This window comes from Falco naumanni, chromosome 2, assembly GCF_017639655.2.
Source record: "Falco naumanni isolate bFalNau1 chromosome 2, bFalNau1.pat, whole genome shotgun sequence".
Classification (NCBI taxonomy): Eukaryota; Metazoa; Chordata; class Aves; order Falconiformes; family Falconidae; genus Falco; species Falco naumanni.
Window position 1 is genome coordinate 9,110,356 of NC_054055.1, and position 26,322 is coordinate 9,136,677.

Here is a 26,322-nt window from a genome sequence, read left to right on the forward strand (position 1 = left end):
TCAGGTAGAATAAAACTGCATTTTCTATGTGAGTAAAGTCAAAGTTGAAACCTATCTTTGAGAAGTTTATTCATCCTGTCTTGATCTGATGACACAGAGAAATGGAGAATTCAGCAATTCATGTGATAATTTCTTCCAATGCTTATTCATTTTAATACATATTAGAATATGTGCGTTATTTCCTGTGTGGAATTTTCTGTCTTCCAATTCTAATCTCTTCTTTTCATGCCTTTCTAAATGAAAGTCATTAAGTATCTAACATTTTGTCCCATGAAAGTGGCTGTATGTTACAACTTCTCTATTTACTCTTTGCCAAGCTAAAAACCTTTATAGCAATTTCTTCAGCTATTTTTCTTTGTGGCTTTTGGCTTCTGCCCCATCATTTCACTGTCAGTTTTGGACAACGGAATTTCTTTCAGTGTTCTAATACCAGTGTACTCGGCACCCAAATACACATTTGTAGTCTGCGTTTTATTCCTTTTCCTGCTGAGTCTAAGCACACCTAACCCATCTGAACTGTCGAACCATTTTTACTCTAAATCCCTTTTGCAGTCACTCTTTTCAAGCATCCGTAGTAATGGCTTTCATTCTGTGTTGCTTTATATATAAATCATATTAGATGGTTATATTCAGACAGATTTCATTCAGCTGGGACTAGTTTAACAAACTAACCTGATCATGAAGCAGGGCTGACGTTCTCTAATTGTTATTACCTTTTCTACCAGTCTTTGTTCTAGCCTCAAGTTTAGTCAAAAGAATCTTAGCTTTCAAAACCATATGAAAATGCTGAAAAATGTGTGTTCTTGTATTTATCCCTCTGAAACCCTACATCCAGAATCACTTTGTGCTTTCAATAACATTTTGAGACACAAACCATTTCCTTCTAACTTAAGGTGGGCTTTACTGATACTGTGTGGTACAAAGCCTGTAGCGTTCATTCAGACACTTCGCTGAACACTATTACGAGTAAAGAACTTCTAAAACTGTTTTTAAACATCTTTTTAAAGTCAGGAGTGAGGCTTTTTTGGAGGAGGCATATTTTCAATAGAGTCATGTGAATTGTATTACATTACAATATAGCTTTATTTTTTGTTGTTGTTACTTTAATTGCATTGATATTAGGCTGACGACTCTGCGCTTACCCAGGCATCTTTTCTGTCCATCTGGACCACGATTCTTTCAGCCTGCTGGAGCTTCCTCATCAGTCCAAGGTGCATGAAGGAGGAAAAGCTATAAACCAGATGTATCCTCATCTGTCACTTCAAGAACTCTTCAACATTAATTATGCATGTCTATTTATCATATAATCTTCTATTCCTAGTTAATAATGAGTTTAGGTTTTAATTTGTTTTTAGTAAGTACTCTACTATATACAGACAGGTATTTCATCCCTTTCATGCAATAAAAAAAAAAAGTGCATCATCCTATTTCCTTCCAAAACCTGAAGAGAAGTATTTAGTGAATAGTCCCCTGTGTTCTGCATTACTATTAAAAATTATATTATCTTCACCTAGTGATGGATCTACACCATTGCTCAGAGCTTTTTTCATCCAAATCAACTGAAACAATCATTTTTATTGTTCTTAGTCCTGCCAGTTATATTTCTTTGATAATTTTAGGACCTATTATAGTTTCCTATACTTAATACCTTTTGATTTACACCCAGTAACATTTTTTTCCTCTTTATTTCTGATGGCTGCCCGTATTTCATCATGGAACCAGGAATAACTTTTGAGCCTATCCTGTCCTTTCTAGTGCCATATCTGTCGCTGCTAAAGATTGATCGTTAGGATCTGTGATGGCAGACAAGGGAGTTGGAGGATTCATTTGCACAGCCTGGTATGATACTATCTGAAAGCCTGGCCAACTTTTTGGCAACATGCATAAAAACTGTAGGTGCAGAGAAGGGGGCTAAAATTCTGTGACTGTGGCCCCCATCCCTGATGAAAGTTGCTTGCACCCATGGGCATCAAAAGTACTTTTTTTGGTAGTATTTTTTCATGTTGTGAAGGTGCCTGGGGGGGTTCTGTTTTCTCCCTCTGGAGGCAAGTTCTGCTGTAGTTTTTGCTTGAATGATTATATGAAAAAAACCCAAACCCCATCAAACCATATGTAAGGACAGAGGCAAAATTATCTCCTCAGCTGAACCCAGCAAACCTTTACAACAGGCTCTTATTTCTCTGTCTTGGGATGTCTGAGTGGCAAATTCTCCCAGAGGCTTGTGAGTACAAATGTATGGCTAACAAAAATTGTGATTTCTTTTCTTGAAAGTAGAAGGTAACCAGATTTTCACCAGAGCTTTAAGGGTATACAATAATAATAGTTTGTTATCTTTTAAGTGCTCCTTTAGCATTCACCTAGGTGCTTGACATGCTGATCAATGATATGGAATAATGCAATAAATTCAGCCTGACAAGCTGAGGATTTCAGTGTGGAGATTGTGCCCTACATTAAAGGCAACCCAAGAGAAAATGTAGCTGGGTAAACAAAAGCAGAGTTGGATCAAGACTGACTAACAAGGGGAAAATTAAATAGCCACCTCTGCAAGTCCTGTTTTGGGATATGTAGCTTGAATAAGGCCAGCCCTTAGCGACCTGCCTGACATGTGCCTGATTCTTTAAGCTGCGGGTGTAAAGGGTGTAAATTGCAAAGGTAAATTACACTTTGCAATTGTGTTGCAATTATTGTCCTTGAAGGGAATGTGTTTGTGGAAGTGCTAAACTGTTTTTTATATTTGCAAGAGGAGTAAGAGGTCGATGACTGTCCTATTTTGGGTACTGGGAGAGAACAATTTTGAAGAAGCAAGTGTCAGAACTAAAATTAGAGCTTTCTGAAAACAAGAGCATAGCGAATCAGTTTATTCTGGTTTAATCCAGACATTTAAAAAGGCCTAAAATTAGTCCTGGATGTGACAGAAAATATTTGGGTTTTTACTTGGTTGTTCACTATTATCTTGAGTTCCTTTTAAGAAGATTGGGCCGGATGGAGCCCAGAGGGTGAGATGTGGAGGGAGCTCCTGCATAATGGAGATCAAGAGGTGCTAAAAGCTAGGAGAAACTTTAATGCCTGGCAGGCAAAAGGATCACAGTAAGAAGATGGGATCCTGCAGCTGATGCACAGGCTACAAGAGTTTCAGACAGGAGCAGGGAAGAGGGAACAGGAGTGCTGGTGTGGGGTCTGCTGCTTCTCAGAGGAGTCCCTGAGCTAGAAGCAGCAATGGCTTAAAGTGTGGAGCATCTCCTCCCACGGGGCCACGGTGGGCCAGCAGAAAATTGTGTGTGATCCCTATATAATCTCTTTGATTTAAAATAATCGCTTTGGTAGCATACATGCTAGAAAACAACGTTTGGCAATATTCCCAAGCTGGAATGTGACTGCCCTTGCTGTTAAATTGTTAGCAAGGTCCTTGGCACATTTTGGCCCAGCATTATGTGATCTGGGTGCCAGCCCAGGTGCAAGACCAGCCCCATGGGCCATGTTAAACTTTGGGACAGCAGGAGAGTGAGAGTTTGGTGCCACAGACATGAGCTGCTCCAAGCTGCCTCAGGGTGTAGAACTCATCTTGGAAACATCTAAGTTACTAATTATAAACATAGCCTTTGAGTTCTCTCTAATTAAAAACAAGGATTCTAATAAAACCTCCATCTTCAGAGTCCAAAAGTCTTTCAGCTCTACCTTCACAGCTCTAGCTAGCCCAGGGTCCTGTGACACTAGGGTTAAGCCATCCCTGGCAGTGTCTGCAGCTTCCCACAAGCACACGTGAGTGTGAAAGCAGAGCTGACTACCGTTACATCCATAGAGATTCCAAAAGTGCAGAACGTGAATGTGTGGTATAAAGATTTTTTTAAATTTTTTTTTTTTTTCTAAAGTACATTTTCCCCCTGCAGTCAGAATGTCAGAAAACCAGGAACAAAGACTCAGTTGGAGATCTCCAGGCAGCTAGATGCTGCTGTGTGCTACGCAACCTGTTGGCACCATACAGTCTTTGTAGCTCTTGAACTGTCAGCCTGACAGAAACTGGAGGGTAACCTCTAATTTGCCTATGTATTATTGATTGAATGCTGCACAATGTGCTCATTTGCATAAGTCTACGTAGATTTGTGATTTTTGATGAATGCAGATCTTTTTTACAATTTTAATGTGTGCTATCAATCAGTTTTGTGAACTATGGTGAGATACAACTAGGTGAACAAAGCCAAAGGATCAAATAGCACTTTTGGACCTAAAATCCACCTTTCTTCCCAGTGCTGATATGCTTTTGGAAGCAATTCTTAGGAAATGAACCACATTTTCTAATTGTACCTGTGCTGCTACCTAGCACAGACCTTCCATGAGCACAGACCCCTCTGGCTGCTCATGCAGACAGACACAAGTCCATTTAACTGCTGTGAATTACTGTGAATTACTCAATTACCACAATGTTTCATAGCTGTAAAATGTTTTTCAAAACCACAATTTCTTCTTTTACATGTCTCTAAGCTTGTTTTCCAAGTAAATAAATAAATCTTGAAGCTTTGTGCTCAAAGGAAGGGAGGATCTTGTTGCTGTTTTCAGCTGCCAGGTAGAGAAGAGCCAGAGGCTTAGCAGGGATGCACAATGATGGAGTGGGAGGCAATGGACACAATAGAGGAAATTCAGACTTGTTAAGAACAAAATTATCACTATGACAGCAGTCAGATACTGGAAGAAGTTGCTCAGAGAGGCTGTGCAATGTCATTCCTTGGGTATGTTCAGATCTCAACTGGAAAAGGCCCTGGGCAAATGGACCTGCTTTTGAGCATGGAGATGGATGAGATGAATTCTGGAAGGTCCCTTCCAGCATGAATAATTATTTGATTCTGTGATAACCAAGTAGATCTATGAGAATCAGGATAGATTTTTACTAGATATGCTTCCATTTCAACTCGATAGATATAATCAATAATTTAACAGTGCATCTCATGTAGTCCACCATGAAAGTCTGTAGCTTTGCGAATAATGCTTGGGTATTGTGCTGAAATTACTTTCAGAGACTTCAGTTACCTGTCTTTTGAAGCATGTTTCATGTGGATAGAACACTATGATACATAATGTGCTATGGTAAGTAATCATATCTTAATGAAGGCACTAGGAAATTAACCTTCAAACCTGGCTTATTTTGCATGAGGTTTACTAATATGGGTAGATCTCAGATTCTATCCATTCAGTGAATACTGAATGTTTCAGTTTTGTATTGCATGTGTATAAGGTAATGTGTCTTCATTTAAGAGTACAGGATATGTGAAGGGTGTAAAGATTCCTCTGCTTAAAAATTGCCTTTCAGGATAGCTAGATAAGTATTTAGAAACCTTCTTACAGTAGAAAACTTCTCCAGCAAAACCACTGTTGAATTATTGGCTCATATTTTTATCATATAGAGCCTGGTAATAAGTTCTTCAGAAAATGTTTAAATAAAAAAAAGATTAAGACTTTTATCTAAAAATACATTTCTAAAGACAGGCACACAATATTTCTTGCTCTGAACTGAGGATCCCTGAAAACCTGGCTGTTGCTGGGGGCAGAAGGTAGATGGTCTTGGTTATGGAGTTGCTTTAAGCAGGAGAGCAAACAGATAGCCCCCATGTTTTCTGCAAGAAGAGTTAATTTTTAATGCTGCTGGCAAAGGAGACCAAAAAGTGAGAGAGTGGGTTAGAAAGCTTGCATAAAATATATTGAGAAATTGCCTGTTAATTCTCTTACTTTCTGGTATATATGCAACTGAGGTTGGTTTGTGTTTGCCAAGATGGTTTGGATTTGTGTAGGTATCTGGACTAAAATAGCTGAGAAATCGTGCTGAGTTTTCCTTTTCCCATTCTAAAGCCCCAAATGCTACTTGGCTGAGAAGCTATCCCCAAGATATTTATTTTGGTTTTCTCTCTCTCAGTAGCATTTTTATGCTAAACCAGTAAAATCACGACAAAATGAGTAAAAGATAAATGATGAAAGATCACCTATGGGCCTTTATTTGTCACATATAGTCCATTAAAATATTTACTATTCTTGGAAAGGATACCTGTCATGTAATAGGAGAAATAGTTCGCTGACAATGCTGCATCTGGGTACTATCAACAGGCACTGCTTACGTGTTGCAGAGGGGAAAAAACACAGAAATGAACACCTTATTACATATAACGCTGATTTAGGAACTGTCAACAGTGTAATATCTTGGGTCCGGATATGTTAGTGTATCTGGATGTTTAACTTCTAGGACAATCATTGAGAGTATAGCTTCCTTTGCAGAGAAAGTCCTAATTCTTCTAATAATCATTATTTTCTTGATGACACTACTATTGAGAATAAATGATTTCAGTTGGAAGGGACCAACAAGGATCATCTAGTCCAACTGCCTGAGCAATTCAGGGCTGACCAAGTTAATGCATGTTATTAAGGGTATTGTCCAAATGCCTCCTAAACCCTGACAGGCTTGGGGCATCGACCACCTCTCTAGGAAGCCTCTTCTAGTGTTTGACCACCCTCTCAGTAAAGGAATGGTTCCTATTTATTAGTAGACACCTAACAAGCCTGCTCTACTTGTCCTTCACATTAGGACTAAAGGGAAAAATGTTTTGGTAGGGTATGTTTTGGCAGGATATTATGATCTTGCTGAAGTGCCGGCATAGTCCATGGGTTTCTGGCTCCTAGCAGCTCTGTTTTCCTGGGGAGTTCCCCCCCAGGCTGCTGAGCAGTGTCATCCCCCACAGTCAGTAGTACTTAGGGACCACCCCAGGCTGGATGTGCACGCCACATTCCACCTGGTGTTTGGCAGGGGTTTTTCAAATCTACCTTTGATTTTTAAGCCAATCGCCAAAATATCAAAATTGTGAGAAATAAGCTTTCAGTGTAGCTCCATTTCCTAGCTCTGCATAGAACACCTGCCTGAAAAATAATAATAAAAAAAAAACAAACCCAAAAAAAAACCCAAAAAGCCCAAAAGTGCCAGAATGCAAAGTATCCTTTTTATGTTATGGTTAGAATCAAAGATCTCTGGAAACAGAGAACTGGAGAAACTGTAAGTGGAATAATTGTGTCATTTTTCTCCTCTCATGTTAACATGAAGCTGCAGAGGTGAAGTACCTTTTGGCAATATTGGATCCATGAGTCTGTCAAGTTTCACCTGGACTGTAAAGCTATCCTAGTCCCAATAATGTTCAATACATGCAGGACGTGCCTTCACATAGCAGATTACCGCTCAGCTGTAATTAGAGCGTCCTCAAATCTGGAAAATAACATGAAACGTGCTTTAGATTTCAGCGGTCATAATATTTAACATGCAGATCAGAAAAATCATTAGTTTAACATGGGACATTCACAGTAACATTGCTTCAAAGAAAAACATAGCTTTTTAAAGTGATATTTTCTCAACTGTCACTGCTGTCATTGGTGATTATAAACTGTATGGTGGCATTTTTCTTCCTCGGTACAAAATTAAGGATTAATCTGAGGTTTTCAATGGCTTTTCCCTCTGTGATTTTTCTTTATAACATATATACCTAAATTTTAATGAACAGAACATAAGCTGTGTCTCTTATTACTGCTACGTGGGAAGAAAGGATTTTGTTTTGGTTGGAAAGGTCAGAAATAATTTCTGGTGATGGCATCCTGTCTAATGCCAGTTGATGTTCCTTTCCCACAGGAAGCTGTTAATTTTGTTGACCAGTTGTAAAAGGGAAGTTAAAGAAAATCAATTATTTGTAGGGAGCACTGTGTTAAATTAGTGCATATTAAGATTCCAAATGGATTTAATCCTTCCAGAAAAAAGGCCTTAATTTCTGGTAGTTTCAATCAAAGAAAGACCCTGAAGTGACTCCATGAATATTAACATGCTGTGAATTTTACACATATTGACTTCATACATTTAATTGATTTTCCCTAACTTTCTCCAAGCCTTCTTAAGTCAACAAGATTGTAGTTTAAAACCAGACGCTTATTTCAAAATCAATTAACTGCAAACCAAGCCGGGTATAAAAGTACATTCTTCATTCTATATGGTATTTGTATAGGAATTATGATATAGGAAGAAAAATGTTAATTATGATTTAACTTCCAAAATTACGTTTCTTATGTTTCTGAGAAAAGCCAAACATGTATCTCAAAAACTTTACAAGAAATATGCATATATAATTGGATGATTCATCTGTTTTTGTCATTTGCATTTAATTTCCATCCAGTGTCTGAATGAACTTATTGTTAGTAATATTTTTATAATTAACATCTTTCACAGGAATATTTGACCAAGAAATGTAATGCTAATATTTACACCTCACCAGGCAGGAAATGAAGAAGTAGAATATGATTATGAAAAACTCATACTATAAATACAAACATAATGTTCATAAATTATCTGTAGGCAGAAGGCATCTACTAACTCCTGTATGATCATTAATTTGTGAAAACAACAACAACAAAAATAACTGGAAAAAAGAAAAAAAAAAAACCCAAACCCAAACAGAGAAGAAACCATACATTCACTGCAAATTGTTTGCTCAGCTCCGCTGGTCGGTCATACTGAGAAAAGCTTTATTTACAAGTCTCTTCTTTTTATTAGGATATAGGTAGTGCAGTGTAAACACACACATAGGATTTGCATTTTTCATCCTCCTAAAAGTCCTTGTTATTTCAGTGGGTAAGAGCTGAAGTGCAGCAGTCCAATGGGATGCTCATGGGAAACAAAGTAATTAAATTTACTGGTAAAAAGCAAAATAATTTTTTTTCCCTCATAAGTTTCTGGTACAAGCTAACTAATTTTTGCATGCCTAGAATTTTGCTGGTACTTTCAAGGACGTAGTTTTTACTTTCTAAGAGAATATCCATAGGGTCACACATCGCCAGGACACATCCCATCCATTGAGGTGTGAAACTGGCTCCAGTCTCCGCAAGAAGCCATCTTCCCGACTGCCCTGTCCTTTCACAGCAGACTGTAGACAGTGCTTTCTTTGTAAGGGTCATATTGTTTCCTTCAAAAGTAGCCCGGTTTCATAATCTTGCTGCATTTTTATACACTGTTGTTAAGTCCTTGTTTGGTGCCAGCACAAAGCAATATGGATTGTCCATTTTCCACATGCTCACCTCAGGGTCACTGTGTTTTTATTGCTCTCATTCAAGTATGTCACTTCTGATTATTCCACCCCCAAATTACACTTAAAGGCCTGTAAGTGTGTTCTCTGAGAACTGGAGCTGAAAACGTTCCTTTAATTTGTATCCGTGCCCAGTGACAGTGCTTTTTGTATTGTTTCCTCTATATCCCTCAGACTGACTTATATTACTGTCTACTATGCAATATTAACATTGGGAGGGCCAAAGGATTATTTTTTTTTTTTTCCTAACGTGGTTAAAAGCAGAAAATACTGGGAAAAAATCACTGCTTGGACCCTCCAACTCTTGCAGAACTATTTGCGTTGACGGTGCTTTGGTGGCCAGCAGCATTAATGCTTAAATACATTATTGTTTTTAGTGTATCTTCACAGTAGCTGCACGAAGCAGTGCTGAGCTGAGAAACTGAGATGCAGCATCCACCCCAGGACACGCAGGAACAAAACTCCTGCAGCAAACATCCCGTGTTCTCAGCTACTGCTGTTTGCTGCTGCTTCCCTTTGCCAGGGCACTCTGCTAAAAAAGTTGTGGAATCATGAGCACGAGGGAGAGAAGGCAATCAACCTTCCATCTCCCCACTGCTGCTCTTAACTTTTATCTTTGGCCTTTGTTTGTTTCCAGTTCAGGCATCTAGCAGAAAGCTGGTTAGAGCACAGGATTAGACAGCTATAAATTGAAGTGCGGAGAACTGCACGCAGAACCATACACTGGTTTGGGCTGGAAAGGACCTTAAAAGATCATCTAGTCCCAACCCCCCTGCCATGGGCAGGGACACCTCCTCAGCCTTAACACCTACAGTCTCTCTGTTCATTTCTTCATTATTTCCTAATAAATCCCACTACATCATTTAAGAAATATTAACAACATGTTCTGGTTGTATCTACGCAGAGTCAGTTATTTCAGGAGGGTTTCACTCAGAGTTTCTGATGCTGTAGTGAGAATAAGTATTTCTATTTCACCTCCTTTAATTCTTCAGCTCTTCAGTTAAAGGTCTTATAGCACTTTCCCACTCCTAATTAATCCTCAAGCTGTAAGTAGTTCAAGAACAGAACATCTAATCAGCGTCCTGGTTCCTGGGTCCCATCAGACACAACCCTTACAAAATGGTGGCTTGTCCTTAAGTTCCCAGCTTGGCTCAGACTCTGTGGAAGTTAGTTGCCAGGTACAAATGTGATGGGGTGACAGATGTTTCCCACTTCACGGTTACTGCTGATGGAGTATCGTTGCCATCCTGCCTTCAGAGTGCCCAGACAGCACAGGGCTATACTGAGCACGAAAGTCCTTTCAAAGCATGTTCACCAGGGTATCATCACCCTGAGCTACCCAAAAGGGTTTCAGCTGAGAGCTGAATTAATTAGTCTGCCATTAGAGCCAAGACAGTAAATCTGCAGTTTCAGCAGTCCTGTGAACCATGCAAGGCTGCAGATGATTCCTGCTGAGCTGAGGGAGGGTTTGCCATGCCCCAGCAGAGCAGTTATTTCTTCCTTTCTTTTCAGAGCAACACTTCACTCCGCCGCTCCTGCAGTCGCGTACATTCTTCCTTGCTGGGAGGTACTTTCTTGGCACACTTGCAAGCAATGGCAAAAAAACCTGCAGAAGTAAATTTGAAAGAATGGCTGGCACAGGCCTGGCTTGAGTATCACCTGCTGTCCTGCCTGGGCTTCTCTGGATCACAGATCACTTTACACGTTCAGGCACCAGGAACAGCATAACCATGGAGTTCAGTATGAGTAGGTTAAATTCACTCGTGGTGGCATCTAAGCTAGCTCATTTGGAGCTAGCACGGGTATCTCTACATTCCTCTGCCATCTGCATTGTACTTAGTCATCCAGGCTTCAAATTTTCTTTCCTGAAAGAAAACTGTAGGAGGGGAAAACTTAATCTAAAACTGTGTGCGTAATGATTCCTGTGCTAGCTCATTGCCACAACCAGCGCAGAAGGCATCCTCAGGCAATGCCACTTATTTTTTGCAGTCTACCACAAATGCAGGCCTGAATTTCACAGTTTTCTCATGAAGGCTGTTCTGTGTGCTGCTCTTGTGTCCCTTTCCATGGATAGCCCCTTGCAGCACTGCCATGGCCGCCTTCATTAAACCAGATCTGCTCTCTCCGCCACACGTACCGTGCCTCTTATGGTCATGTCTGTAGAGTTGTTACTTTCTCCACGCATCAGTAATTGCTGTAGGTAACGTGAAGGACTATGCCAAGCTGACAGATTTTCATCACCATCCTCAGAGGAGTCAAGTGTATCATTCCTGTGCTGTACTTCTTCCCCAAATCAGCCACCTACTCCTCCCACCACAGAGTGCACGCAAAGATAAACTGCGAATCTCAGGAAGATCTTCATGTCTCTCCACCATTCCTCACCATACAAAGATGTTAACTCATTTGCTCCCAGCACCAGGCTTATAAATGATTTGACTGTGGGGCCTCCAGTTTGTGTAAAAGGTGCTTGTGTGGTTTGGTACTGAATCTAATTTTTACCTAATACAAAGTGGATCTTCAGCTACTTTTCCAGCTCTTGGAGTTAGTAAGTCCTCTATGATTCATTTTGGATTTGAGTATCGAGCTTCAGACAAATTTAACCTATTTGAAAGAAAACAGCAGAAAGAAAACGAGAAACATAGCGGGTTAAAGGCAAAATGAAAGTCCAGACAACAAAAAAACCCACCCAATTCTGGATGCTGAACTATATCCTCCCAAGTTTCTCAGTTCTTCTAGCCAGCTGAACCGATCTAAGCCATACAGAAAATGAACATTCATACAAAGTCTCAGACTGGCTTAAAAATGAGCAGCTGTAGTATTCCAGGTTCATGGGGTGCTATAAAAGGCTTTTCAAATCAAATCCAGGCAGCCTCTCCAGAGGCTCTAGGGAAAGTGCCATCTGGCCTTCCTTCCTTTCAGCAGCTCTTCTTTATTACTGATAAGATCATTCATATTCTTGAGACTACGAAGCCACCATTAAGAGAATTCAGCCTTCCTAACTAGCAAAGCAAGTTCTTGTCGTTGCCCTTGATCAACTGGTATTGCTCTCTCGGGTGTCTGTTCATTCAGACCTCGCTGAATATCCTCTTTAATTCTCCTTTTTCTGTATTTTTTTCAAACACAGTCCTCATTCAGAAAGAGGACTTGAGGTTGCATTTGCAGCAAGAAAGATATCACTTGAGGAACAAAAGTACTGTAATACAGAAAAATATTATTATAGTAATGGCACTTGTACAGTCCTTTACATCTTCAAAGCCCTGTGCTAGCTAATTTATTAATTAATCTACATATACAGTTTTATTCATTTCTACTTATGAGGATTAAACTTAGAAACTGAAACTATTTTAAAACTGTTCTTAAATGGAATTGCAAGTGTGCTATATTGAAAGGAAACTAATTTCTCCAATGCCTCGCTATGGCAATTAAATTCATTTACATTGTCACTGCTGTTTATTTTGCAATGCATGATGTATATAGGTTACATCAATGAATTCTGTCTGACAACAGAGTGTGTGGTACTATTTTACTGTGTATTTGTAAAAGGACAAATTTTTGTTGGATTCAGATCACAGACAGTGGAGTGAGTGGCTTGTGAAATTCATAAATCCTCAGTGGTCTCGGCTGGAATTAAAAGTTTGATAAATTTCTGTACCCAAAAGGTACAAGGATGACCCCATCTCACCTTACTACCCTTCAGAGAGTACCGGTGTTGAAATTCCCTGTAACTAGTGGTTAGCTTTATCAAATGTAATAAAAGACCTTTACAAGTATGCTCAGCTGATTTTCATTTTAAAAAAGGTAGGTCTCAAATTAACTAAGCTCATGCAGATTTCCTGGCAATTCTTAGCTGGACTAGGGAGGGAGAGCTGAATTAGTGCCTTTGCTGGGAGGAAGGTGAGCAATGACCTGATTAGTGACCTGCAGACCTTGAGGTGCTGGGTTTTGTCTTGTCAAGGGCCCAGGAGAAGCTGGGCTGTTGTGAAATGCTGCAGACTGAGGCAGAACAGTGTTGAGCCTGAAATCATGGGAGAAACATCCATAAGAAACAAAGTCTTTTCAGATCCCCTGATCATTGGAAAGCTTAAAGTTTCTTGTTAGTACTGTTCTTCTGGATGTTATTGTCTGACGAATGCCCAGTCCTTTTTTTTAAATCCTGCTGGGCTCTTTGCTTGAGAGATACTCCCTGACAGTGCCATCAACAGGCTATCAGATGAAAAGAGCATATCCTTTAGCCAGTGTAAAAGTGACGCAAATTCACTAAAGGAATTCAGGATCATAATTGCTAAATGAAAGGTACTTAATAAACACTTCTTTAGTTCTCAAGATAGCATCTTAGGCCATGTGGTAAGAATTACTGACTGGTGTACCGACCATCCATACCATCTGGCGTAGGCTGGAAATTATCTCTGTTGGTGCACATTTATTCACCTGAAACTCTGGGTCTACACTGTGGAGATCCTGGAGATCTAGTTTTGCCTCACTGGGATGTGACGTAACTGTACTAGCTAATTCATGATCTCGGTAGTATCAAATCTGCCTGTAGTTACTCTCAATTTGAATTTTCCTTAGCTGCTTCTTGAGCAGAAAAGTTAACAACTCTTGTTATTCCAGCTGAATGCCCTGATTTTTCCTCAGTGATCTGTGTGCTCACTTTAGATAGAAAATAGGATGTTATGATGTGTAGTCAGTATAGTCCACGTGACCGTGGAAGAAAGGAGTCATGTTATGGCAGCAAATGGGAACATTTTTGCCTTTTTTTTTTTTTTTTTTCATTTTTAGATAATTTCTAGTTTGTAGCTTGAACCAAAGAACCTCCAAGTCTATAACAAGTGTGTTTGTTACAAATGCCTTAAAAATACATACTCTCTATATATGTAGGTATACAGAAATCTGGCAGCCATATGGGATTTTCACACACCTGCCAATGAAACGAGTAAGTTCGAATGTGAAATCTCACATTCTGCACCAGAATGTATGAACAGAGCCCTGAGGACTTGGGCTGTGTGATGATCATGTCTGTTCACTGCGAAGGTAGCAGTTTTACAGATCACCACATTGTTGACTATTATGGCAGTATCAACTATGAAATATTTCCCATGGAAAGGTAATACAGAAGCCAATATCACTAATTAAAAATTGCAAGTTAATATGAAACAGGGTAGCAGCTTTTCTTGGAATTGTGGCTCTTGTGTAATACCACAGACTGTGGTTTATACATGCCTCCTACACACAGCTATGAAATATTGCAGTGTCTTACATTATTGTGATAGTGGTCAGTTTTACAAACCTGTACTTCAATAAACATGAGCTGAATTTAAGGGTTAATGTTATGCTGGTCAAGGAGATTCAACAAGCTTTTCTTGTGTCTTTATCATGCTGCACTAAATTATTATAAGGCAGTGCCATAGGATCGTGGGATCTTTTAGGTTGGAAAAGACCTTTAAGATCACAGAGTTAACCGTTAACCTAATGCTGCTGAGTCCACCACTAAACCACGTTCCTAGGCCATGTCTAAGCGTCTTTTAACTACTTCCAGGGAAGGGGAATGAACCACCTCCCTGGGCAGCCTCTTCCAATGCTTGACCACCCTTTCAGTGAAGAAATTTTTCCTAATATCCAATCTAAACCTCCCCTGGTGCAACTTGAGGCCATTTCCTCTTGTCTTATCACTTCTTGCTTGGGAGAAGAGACCGACCCCCACCTGGCTACAACCTCCCTTCAGGCAGTTGTAGAGAGTGATAAGGTCTCCCCTCAGTTTCCTTTTGGGAAGCCTCTTCAAACCTGAATGGTGAAGGCCAAAAAAAAAAAAAAAAAGGAAAATAGATGCCATTTAGGGCATCCTGGCACATATGGTTTGAAACTGTCTTTTATGAAAAATAGGTCAGAAAACTCTAATTAGTGCACGAAACAAACTGTTGTGCTTGGGCCATTTTAGAGAATCTCCATGATTTGCAAGTGAAATGTGTATACCCATGAGAATAAAATTTGGCTCTAAAAGACAAATCCAGTGGCGCAGACCTTTTTGCTCCTTCTTAATGAGCCAGAGTCTGTCATTTGGAATATTTTCTGCCCATATTGGATTATTCCCAGTCAGCATGGCTGGAAAATCCAATTACTGGATCTCAGCTGCCCTTTCCTCTGAGAAAGAGACATCACAGCCATTACTCTGATTAAGTCCTGATATGTCTCCCCTACATTCTGCCACCCAACTATACACAGCTTTTCCTTCATCCAAGCCACTATAGTAAGAGTCAGTAGCGCATGCAGAAACACTGCTCATGCCTCTGGCCTCTAGTGAATTTTTTTCTGGGATAGTGAAGGTGCTGAACACAAAGAGACAAATGAGGAATGGGGGGGAACAAGCAGCTGAGGACGGGAGAAAAGGGATATATATAGGACTTGCTTTTGCTATGCATGAAATGCAACACCCTGTTCCCACATCGTGACGCACATCAGTCGGTCCAGATGGTGAGAAGGGTTGGGTTTCTGCCTGGGGCTGCCGGCACAGGCTTCATTTGCATTCCTCAGCCCAGTTGTTCGCGGAAAAGCATCCAGACGATGCGCAACTGCTCACACAACTGTGCTCACCTTCCCAAGCGCATCCTGTCTTGGTGGTACCAAATACTGGGAGAGTCTTACAGGCACGGGGAATGAAAGGAGCTGGCTCAAGTTCAGGTTCCAAATGGAGCCTTCTGAGAGCCATAACCAGTGATGTAGAAATAGAATAAAGCATTCGTTCACACTCGGCGCTTGTACAAATAGCCTTGAGTTTGTGTAAAATCCATACAAAATTCCTGGAGCTCAACTCTGGAAGAGCAACTTCTGCTCCATCATAAAAGACTTACCATACAAAACGCTTTGCAGTGACTGATCCCTGGCTGTGTGTTACCAGTACCATAACCGGTTTTCCTTGTTGGGAGCTAATTGTGAGTGATAATTTGTGGTGTGTGCAACGATTGTGAATGTTATTGCTGTAATTAATCCCATTTGAAAATGTTTAATTGATTGTATTAATGGGTTTAAGTTTTAGCTGTTTGGTTCTGTTGGATTGTATCTATACATTTACTTTAAAAACAGTGCAAGCATAGAGAGAAAAGGAAGCGTTACAGAAGCGAAGACCATTAAAAACATATATTTATAACTTAGAGAACATTCTTAAAACCTATCAGGGTTTTTTAAGAGGCTTTTAAAATGTGCACATAATTTTACCTAACAAGTACATTGCTTTCGACAGTCATTCTGCCTGGAGTAATGCTTTCACGTTATCCTTGCTAATGTCCATGGAATTTGCCAGAATAATTTCCATTCATGCTAGTGGAAGTTATGAACTGTGTGTTAGTCACTAAACAAGAACTGTGTCTTTAAGAAGGGAAGATTTTTATGAAAATGTAAAAAAAAAAAAAAAAAAAGATGAAAACTGTGTGTAGAGGAGGATGAAGCTACATTTACTACTGTATTAAGAAATGTTTAAGTGAAGAATACGTGTTGGTAGATGGTTTCTCCTCTGAGTTTTGCTTCTCCCCTGAAGTGCAGTTGATCATTCCACCTTAACTAGGTGCAGTGATTGACAGGTAGAGATGTTGCACAGAGCAGAAGGTGGGAGTGTGCTCTATTGGTTTGTGCTTGTACATCCTGAGCACCAATTACTGTCACTGCTGCCAGCACTGATGTGTTTATCAGGATGAGTTATAGCAGAATATATGTACACAGGCAGTGTGTATGCTGGATGACCACCCCCTGTGATGTAAAATATGAGAGTCTGGGAGCTACCGTTTTATAATTCATCAGGTTCAGCAACTGAGTGTTGTTGGTTGGTTTAGTTATAAAGGCAAGTGTGAACTGAACAGCAGACAGGAGCATCTCGCATTAAGAGTCCTACGAAGCTGCATTTGGTGACTGGGCTCTGCTTTTGTTCAAGTGAATTCAGTTCTCGGTGAGTGATGGGGGTTCTGTTGAGCTAAAGCTGTTATTATATAAGCTGGGGAAACCTGCCTGCTAGTTTTATGTGTATTTTGCTGCTGGAAGTCCTTGTCGGTGGTTGTTTTTAGATTTTGCAATATTTTCAGTTGTATACGTTACTGGCACAAAATGAGATGAAAAGAAAAATGCAATGATGAATTATTCACCATAGTGCTGTGAGGATCTCTTTTCTAGCTAAAGTTACTTTCCTTTAGTGAGTGTGTTGAGGGTTCAAAGAAGCTACAAACCAACAAACCTACCTGTCATTAAATTGCTTTTATTAGCGGTTAAAAAGAGTGATAGCTGTGGCTTTTGTAACCAGAGGAAGAAAAAAGAAAAAGCTAAAATCAGAAGCATTTGCAAATTCTGTGCTTTTATGTACATGTGGCTTTTCAGATGCAGCATTGAATCTTTTGTGTGCAGCGAGGGGCTGCAAAGAATTTTTATTGTAGAGCTTTTTAATTAGATAACCAGTAAAATGGTAACCTCTCTGTGTTTTTGTGGTAATATGCTGAGTATCACATTAAAATGAATGATTCCCCATCTTGCATAACAACAGTGCTGAAATATGTGTAAGATGAAAGGCAAAGAGAGACTTTGAAAGAAACTGTGGGAAACATAATAGAGCACAGCTAGGCAGGGAAAGGTATATTTCCTATAACATATGCATTACTTTTTGAATTTTACCAGCTTTAGTTTCTTTGCTTTAATTATCCCTTGCTTCATTATGATCTCTACATCTTTTCAAGCAAGCTCCTTTAATATCTGTCGACAGTATCGTGCCAGTAACGTTTAAAGATCAGCAAGCCAGGAATTTTGTTGTTGTTGTTTTAACCGGGAAGGAATCGAAAAGCAGAGTTTATGAAACTGAAATATTAGCATTGCTGTAAAATACCTGTATTCCTCATCAGGAGAGGCAAGTGGCCATGAGTGGCAATTTTACTTTTCCTTTTATCAGTAGCAGTATTATCAAAGGGGCAGTCATTGCTCCTGTCTCTCTGTGCCGGTTGTTTTTTTTGCTTTTCTCTGTGGGTTGGAGAGGCAAGTTTGTTTTATCAAAATACCAAGAAGGCTTGGCAGAACAGCACCTGTTGTCTTATTGCTGTATTATTAATAACTGGAGAGAGACCAGTAACCTCTCATCTGGTACCAGTCCAAACTGTTTACTCTGTAATGATTTAAACTTGTATTGTGACTTCTCACTTATAACTCATGGAATAGGTAATTTCTATGTGAAGCATTGAAGCTGCAGGACAGATCCTAGCTTAATTAATAAGGTGTCTCTTTTTAGCATCATTTTTTATTTAAAGAGGAAGGCTATTGGCAAGGTGGCCTTTGCCACAGACTTCCTTTGCAGAACAGATTTGCACTTACTCTTTATAGATCATAAATCTGAAAAAAATCAGAATTTCTTGAGAACATCATTTCCTGGCAGCCTAACAGACTAGAGCCTATTTCTAGGAAAGAGTATATACCTTTGTCAGCAGTGCTTTATTTAAGAGTATTTCACTGCTTTTTAAGCATTCAGATCTATTTTCAGTGACCCCTGTGCTAGCAAATGAGATTTCTTAAAGTGTGAGCTTCTGGCTTTGCAAGTTCTCCTCCTTTCAGAAATCTGTGATATTGCATCCATCTGTCTAAGCATTTACATCGCATGCATCACTATGGTGTAATCTCAGCAATCTGAACATTAACCATGTAAATGTATGTGCTGTAACTGAGGAAGTATAAATTAGGACAGGAAAAGCAACCCTAAAAGGAGAAAGTTATGATGTGGGCATATGGCTCTTGTGGGCACTGGAGCTCCAGACTCGCTATTTGTTATAGCACAATATAATTAAGGTACCAACTAGTTCATCCCCAGGCCATGGTATGGAGGGTTGGGCGCAGATGAGACCAGGTTTTTGAAGTTCAGTCCTGGTAAGACCAAGGAAAATAACCAGAGGATGTGGTAAAACCCACTTTTTAACCTGGGTGCGTGCCTACTGCTCCTTTGCAGGCATAGTCCAGGAGTGCTGCTGAGGAAAAAACCACAGTGACTAAGAACTGTATTTTAAATCCTCTCTGGTCTGGTGAACCCAGTTGTTTTACCTCGATAGGAGTTTGCTGCTGTGATCCATGCTTCCCACCTCGCAGTAAGTGGCAGCAGTGCTTTCTGTGGAGTGCAGTGCCTTAAGTACCCTTAGCTACCAGGGCTGGTCCAGGTAACAGCCATGTGCGTGGTTAGTGATATATCCTGCTGGAAACGTACTACACCACAACTCTAAGGAGTATGTTGGCTTCTATTCATTTCTAAACAGAGGTATTATTTTAGGATTGATGCATAGCACTCTTGAGTAGCAGAAACCTCTCAAAGAGGAATCTTCCTCGGCTTTTGCCCTTTGGTTACAGCTGAAACCAGTCAAGGCACCTATGTTCATATTATCTTTCATATAAAATATAGACACCCAGGGAAAAGCATCTTAGATAAAAGTTCTTAGCTTTGGAATTGATCTTTTTTTCTTTTTTTCTTGGGACTGAAATACCTCTTGTGTACTGACCTTCAGGTTTTCTGTGAAGTCCCATAACAGCTGATGGCCGACATTTTTGGTGAAATAGGGGATTGGATAACCCAGCATCATTCTTCGGAGAGTTATTTTTCAGTTTGCAATTAATATGACTAATGCGCGGCTGTGTAGTTGTGCAACTGTGCTTTTTGCCTGTGTCAAAAATTGGAGATTTTGATGAATATTGATGATCATCATCATCAAATGATGAAAAAATGTCAAAAATGCTGGAGATTGCAGCAGCAGTGTGTAAACTCACACGCTTGTGTGCCTGTAATAGTTCTGTTTCCCTCTTTCGAGCACACACATGCTGTATACTCTTCAATAGAGGAATACATTTATAATACTGAGGCTCAAGTACGGAAAGCTCTGGAATTGAAAACCAATAACCATACATTAAATCTCTTCTCACTTTTTATTGAAGTGACTGATAAAGGGACATTGCATGCTATTTTGCAGCATTCTCAGCTTTGAATTCAGTAGTCACGATGGGTGTGAAAGCTGTACAGACACCGGCAATCATAGTGATGTGCTTTTGAGGAGAAGTCCTTCAGTGGAAAAATGGGTTGGAAAGATACGTTAGATATGTAGTATAGACAGTGTTGGGAACAGCTAAAGTAACTTTATGGCTTGTAAGAGGCAGAATGTAGTAAAAGACGATGTGTCAATGAAAAACAGCAGGGGTTTGTGTATGTCTGGATAGATAGGCTATACCATTTTAAACGATTATCCAACAGTGCAGGAACAAATCTGGCAACTGTAGGAGACAAAAAGTGTGTTCGTAAACACAGCATGCCCTTTGATGTTGGTTTGTTCTTTACGTTGGGAGTGAAATACATGCAAAGGCCTAATCCTTCAAAAGAGGTATTTTAGATCTTGTATGTTTGTACAAGCAGTAGAGGATGTTCAAGTTATAAAAACAGTGAAAGATTCATTTATAAGCAAAACAAATGCTAAGTTTCATTTGTTTCTGGATGCAATTGCTTCATTTGTTTAGTTGCTCTCAGTGTCTTGGCATCTGGATGCATTACGGAGCTTTCAATGTAAGTAGTCTTTGCTATGGGGAAAAAAAATAAAATAAAAGCAAGGTGCATAACTCCTGCACCTTCTTTGCTGCCAGATGGTTAAAATGACAAGCAGATCTGTCTGTCCTTGAAACCTCCCAGGTGAGGAGGGTGTGCTCCAGGGTAATAGAGCTGGTTCTGAAGAATTCAGCACCAGAAATCACTAGGAGCCAGACATTAGTGAAATCAAGTGATACAAATGCTCTGCTTTCTGCCTGGCATTTAAGGTAGTGTAGATGATCAACAACAAGAACAGTATCAATCAAGGGTCCTTTTCAACACACAAGGTGCTCATGTCAGCTTTCAGTGGAGTTCCTCTATGTTTTCAGGGAATGTGCATGATCAGAAGGGTGCTGGTTGCTACGGCTATTTCCACCACAGAACAGTTACAACCTATGGAGAAGCTACTCATACGTAGAGGTGTAGGATTCAACTGACATCCAAGATCAGCTCTAGTAAAGACCCTACAATTTTGACTCCTGCAGGCAGATATTAGAAACATGTCCCAAGAATGAGCTGTGCTGGAAGCCATTGTGCATTTCTGTAGATGAACACTTTCATCTTCTCCATAGCGTGACCATGTGTAGAAGAAAAAATTTCTGTGGCGAACCTTTTGTATAGCCCTATATGAAAGTGGCTGTAGTCCCATCAGATTGTGGATTGAAAGCACTCCTAAATACCTGCCGCTTCTCTGGTCCTCAGTTTTCTGTCTTGCCTGGAATCATCAAAGATGGGGAATGCTCGTCATTCCACTTGCCAGTATGCAAGCAGGAGTGATCCATACGTGGCAGATTCAATTACTGCCTGAACAACAGTGGCATACTATCTTGTCCTGTGCAAATTCAGGTTATTGGTGGCCTAAAGCTTAATATTAAATATACCGGTTTTATTTTGTACTACAGGGAAATGCTTATGACATCACCATTTTTCCGCCTGGGAATTACCAATGCACTCCCTCAAAAGTCAGCCTGACAAAACCGCAGATGGAGTCCTCATTCTCAGAATACTTTCTTAGCGTTAGCAAAAATCTCCTTTTATTTTAGCCAAGTGGGAGTGTAACCTGGCTTGACAGCAGTTTTTAAATCCTGAAAGTTAATGTCATCTTTGCATCACACTGGTCAGTGTGTTATGTTTGAACAACCTGCAAAGCAACAGAGTGGGGCGTGATGTGTCCCTTCCAGTCCATGGCTGTACTCTCAGTAAGATGTTTCTTGTTTGGAAGACAACATAAACCCACCACTCTGTAAGTGTGGTTTATAATGCTTTTTGTGCTAGGTTTTAAAGCAAGAGATTAGTGCGCTGGCTTTTGAGCTAAGCAAATGCTAATTTAAGAACCCACTATTATCCTGGGTTTTGAGTTGTGGTAATAACCTTTAACATTATGAAATAATAAAGAACTGGTTGAACTGTGTTGTGTGTAGCCACATGCTGAAACTGAATGAGTGAGCTAGCCAGGCAGACTAATCAGTTCACTTTGGTTTATTTTTTCTTTTATAGCTATTTATTTCTATATTTTAAGTAAATTATACTCTTGGAAATGTTTTTGCTACGTTCAGGAATATGTACAATGAGTAGAAAAAAACATTCAGGGCAGCTAGCAATAGTAAGGAGCAAACATTTCTACCTAGCAGTATCTAAGTAATAGAACTATTGTTAACTAAAGAAAATCTCTACTACTCAAAAAACCTACTTGTAGCTGTTTTAAGAAAGTATAAACATATTTACCATCACCCTTTCCATGTAAATAGTATTTTATGCTCTCTGTATTTATTTACAGTATAGTTAATCTCAGTTTGTCTATAGTAGTAGACCTGTGTCTCCCACTACCAAAATATTCCTTGAGAAAGGAATCTGTTACCCCAGACAGAAAACTGGGACTGGGCAAAATTATTACCTGCTTGATGTCCTGTGGACTATCCCTGCCCTTCTCAGGTGGGTGATACACATGGCATAGAGAAATGACAAGTGTGTGCTGGCTGCTGCTGGCCTGGGGTTGGGCTGCAGTTCAGAAATGCAGAGTAAAAGTGTTAGTAGGTGGCATTAGGTGAAACTCAGCTGGTACCCGCAGTTGTCAGTGTTTCTTCTCTGTGAGGTGCAGCCCCAGGAGTTAAATACTTCAATGAAACATACCCATCCAACACAGAACTAAGTTTCAGAGGAAGGAGAAAATAGTTCTCCCACATACAAAACAGGTTTTCCAGGCAGGGAATTACTTTCATTTCACAATATTTTGCTATTTGTCAGTTAAAAAACCTAAATTTTTCTGCAGTTGTTCTGAAACGTTCTTGTTTGAATTAAAGAAATTATTCCGGAATACTGAATGTAATTTAAATGCTTCCTGTTCATGTTTGGTTTCTTCTATTCCAGTTCAAATTTTATTATTTTTGAATTATAGTGGTAGACTGATTTAGTTTTACAAGATTCCTGAAACAACTTTGCAGAGCAGCTTGGATATTTTTATGGTAGCAATTACTACTGGCTTTCGTTAAGTTTATGTGCTGCAAATATTTTGCACTCAACTATCTTCCTTTGGTTTTAGTCTTTCATTTCTTGCTACTCACGCCTCACTGCTGAAATGACAACACTCATAGTCGGCTTTCTCCCATCTTTTCAGAGATGTGAATAAATTCTGCTTTGTTTTTATTGTATTTGTTTCAGAGTGCAGGTATTGTGTGTTAGTGATATGAAATAGCAAAAGTAGAAGGGCTGGAAGACAAAAAAATAGAAAGAACTGCATATTTTAATGCATTTTTTCTAGTGGAATTATTGTGAAGTGCATGTGTAAATTTTAGTTCAGGTTTATCTACCATGCATAAATTAGTCCATCTTTTACCCTACGCTATCCATAAGACTTAGAATCCAACATTTTACCTGAATTGTTTGAGATATTCAATAGAAAGCAGGAGTTGGTGGCTGGCCAAAGAACCACCTAAGATTACCAAGGCTGAAACACTGAATTTTTCTGTTTCAGTTGATTTTTGTAATGCTTGGTTAATAGAGGAAGAAACAAGCATAAGCTGCAGATGTTGTCTGCAGGCCTGTGAACTAATCCTTACAAAAATGTCTGATCAAGAATTAATGATTTATATTTCTCATGGGAGGCATTTTTTAAGATTTGAAACATGGGTAGAAAAATGACTAAGACTTGTTGACTTAAAATTAATCAGCTACCTGGCATATTTTCTTTTGAATCTGTACAGTAACAGCACTTTTGTCTTCTGCCTTTCTTTTCCTCCTATACCTTTCCCCAGTGTTAGGTTACCATACCTGAGATCCCAGACTATGCTGAATTGTGATATAGTTAAGAATTATTTTACAGGTATACAATGAATGCAAAATATACATGATATTTCATATCAATGTGAGGTTCAAAATACCAGAAATATGTCCAGTTTTTTCAGGTCTATATGTATAAACTGTTTGGGTTTTTTCTTATTCCTAAATTGTAATACATGGCAAAGAGGGATCAAGGGTGGGGGGGAGCGGGGCGAAGCAGGCAGGAAGAGAAGGAAAAAAATATCAGAAAATACAGCCATAGGTAGATACTGCTGAAAATCTTCAATTGCCTAAAACTCTCATTTGGAGGGAGAAAAGAGGGGCAGGACAGCCTAATGTTCCAATATCTGTGCTGAAAAATTGTATCCCTACTGGAAAATTGTATTTAGATTAAAAAGTTCATTTTTCAGGGGCAAACCATATTGAATCTACTAGTTTTCCTAGCAAAAAAAAAATTGACATTTGAGTTTAACAGGCATGTAAATAACTTGAATTCAAATATTTAAGTCACTCAATTAAGTAATGGAAATTGTAAAGGTCTAAGCACTGATCTGGAAACATACTTGTGATCTCACTTACGCCATTTACATACACCGAAATCAAAGACCAGGCTGAGAACAGAAACATGGTCAACATCTGCCTCAACCTCTGGTTGACATCTGTGAGGGCTGACTCAGCCTTTCATCTTCTGGTGGATATGCCTCTTGCTGAGTGTGACTCTGAAACAATCTGCAGGTCTTTCAGGTAAAGTTGTAGTTAAATTTATCTGCTGAATCTGCAGATCAAGCACCATTTTAATTTAGCCACCGTTCTGTTCTTTGATTTACTTGCAGCAGTTCTGTAATTGTGACTGACACCCTGAGGTGGGTACCATTGATATATGGTGTTTGTACTGCATTAAGTTTGTGAACCACGTCAGGATTCTTTTGGATAAAAGCAATATAATTGTAAATTATGTTAGCATGTGGTTTGGAATATCAGCACTCTTTCAGATAAATTACATAAACCGCCATATAAAAATACATTTAATATATAATCTTGGAACACCTTTTTTTTAGGGAAGCTTCTTCTCTGACAGAGAAACATCTGAGACATTATGATACTAACTCCCTAAATTTTTGTTTCAACTTAATTCTTTGTAGGGTTGGTTAATGCAGAAGGGAAAGACCATTGGAAATGCTCTCAGGCTGTGTTTGAGCATGTGAGACACATGACATCTGCCATTGAAAATGATGCCCCAGGGAATTTCCTAAACATTATTTCTGAAAATGTGAAATGCAGCCACCTTTACTGATGAAAAAGCAGGAAGATGAATGTCAAGCATGGCAACATTCTTTATTCAGGGAAAAACAAGGCAAAACAATACTCATTCTGCGAGATAACTGAATACGTTTGTAGGGCATGTGCAGAATAAATGCATTTTCAAGTGCTCGCCTAAAAGTTCTACAATCAGTAAGCTGCATGCAATTCAGTGTATTTAATTCACAGAAACATAGTGCTTAGTTGATCTTCTCCAGGATTTGTACTTGGACTCCACCAACTCCAGGTATTTCAAATATAGATTCTTAGTCATCGTCCCTGGTGCTAAATGCCAGCAATTATAAGTACCAGTTGACTCATTTCTATATTCCATGATTTTTTATGGCTGTTATAAAGCCTTGAAAATGCTGACAGACCCATAGCCGTTGTGGGCACTGCCAATATCAGGGTGTTTGATGTTAAATATAGCTGGATATTAAACCTTTATATTGCTGTACCTAGTTGTTCAACAGCACTGTCACTAGGGAGGATAATGTGTGCCAGGGGACACTAATACAGCTAAGTATTATATTTTATTTATTCTAAAGATCCTTGCATTCTAAATGACTGAAGTTGTTAACTATACATTATCTTGCCAGTGGGGTTTATCAGCTCTTTATTTCTAAGTAGGAATGAAGAAAGATCTGTGCTTGTGTGTTACATTTGTATATAACCACACATATTTAGACCAGTTGTTCCACGGAATAGTTGAGGCTGTAAGGCAGCTGGATCATCTCCTCCAACACCCCCTGCTCTAGCAGGGTCAGCACAAGCAGGTTGCTCAGGGTCATGTACAGTCAGGTTTTGAGTATCTCTACAGATGGAGATGCCACAACACTCTGGGCAACCTGTTTCTGTATCCAGTCATCCTTAGAATGAAAAAGTGTTTTCTAATGTTTAAATGGAATTTTCTGTATTTCAATTGGTGCTCACAGCCTCTTCTCTTGTCACTGGGAACCACTGAGAACCATCTTCTTTGTGCCCCTCCACCAGGAATTTACAGTGTAGACTGGCTAAAATCTTTAACATATAGCACTACTGACTGCTGTTGACCAATTCCCTTGTGTTTGGGGTGTGACATCCAAT

At 39.4% G+C, this 26,322-nt stretch overlaps 1 protein-coding gene across 21 annotated transcripts in view; it reads left to right on the forward strand.

The window, feature by feature from the left end:
- DLG2 (discs large MAGUK scaffold protein 2) overlaps positions 1 to 26,322 on the forward strand; it is a 1,042,746-nt gene that overhangs the window by 896,667 nt on the left and 119,757 nt on the right. The window contains exon 1 of one of the 21 annotated variants that reach the window (XM_040583262.1): positions 16,692 to 17,025. The exons of the other annotated variants lie outside the window; for them this stretch is intronic. The gene's annotated coding sequence lies outside the window, so the exon portion shown is untranslated. Of the gene's footprint in view, positions 1 to 16,691; positions 17,026 to 26,322 lie in introns of those variants that run through there. 21 annotated transcript variants of the gene reach the window in all.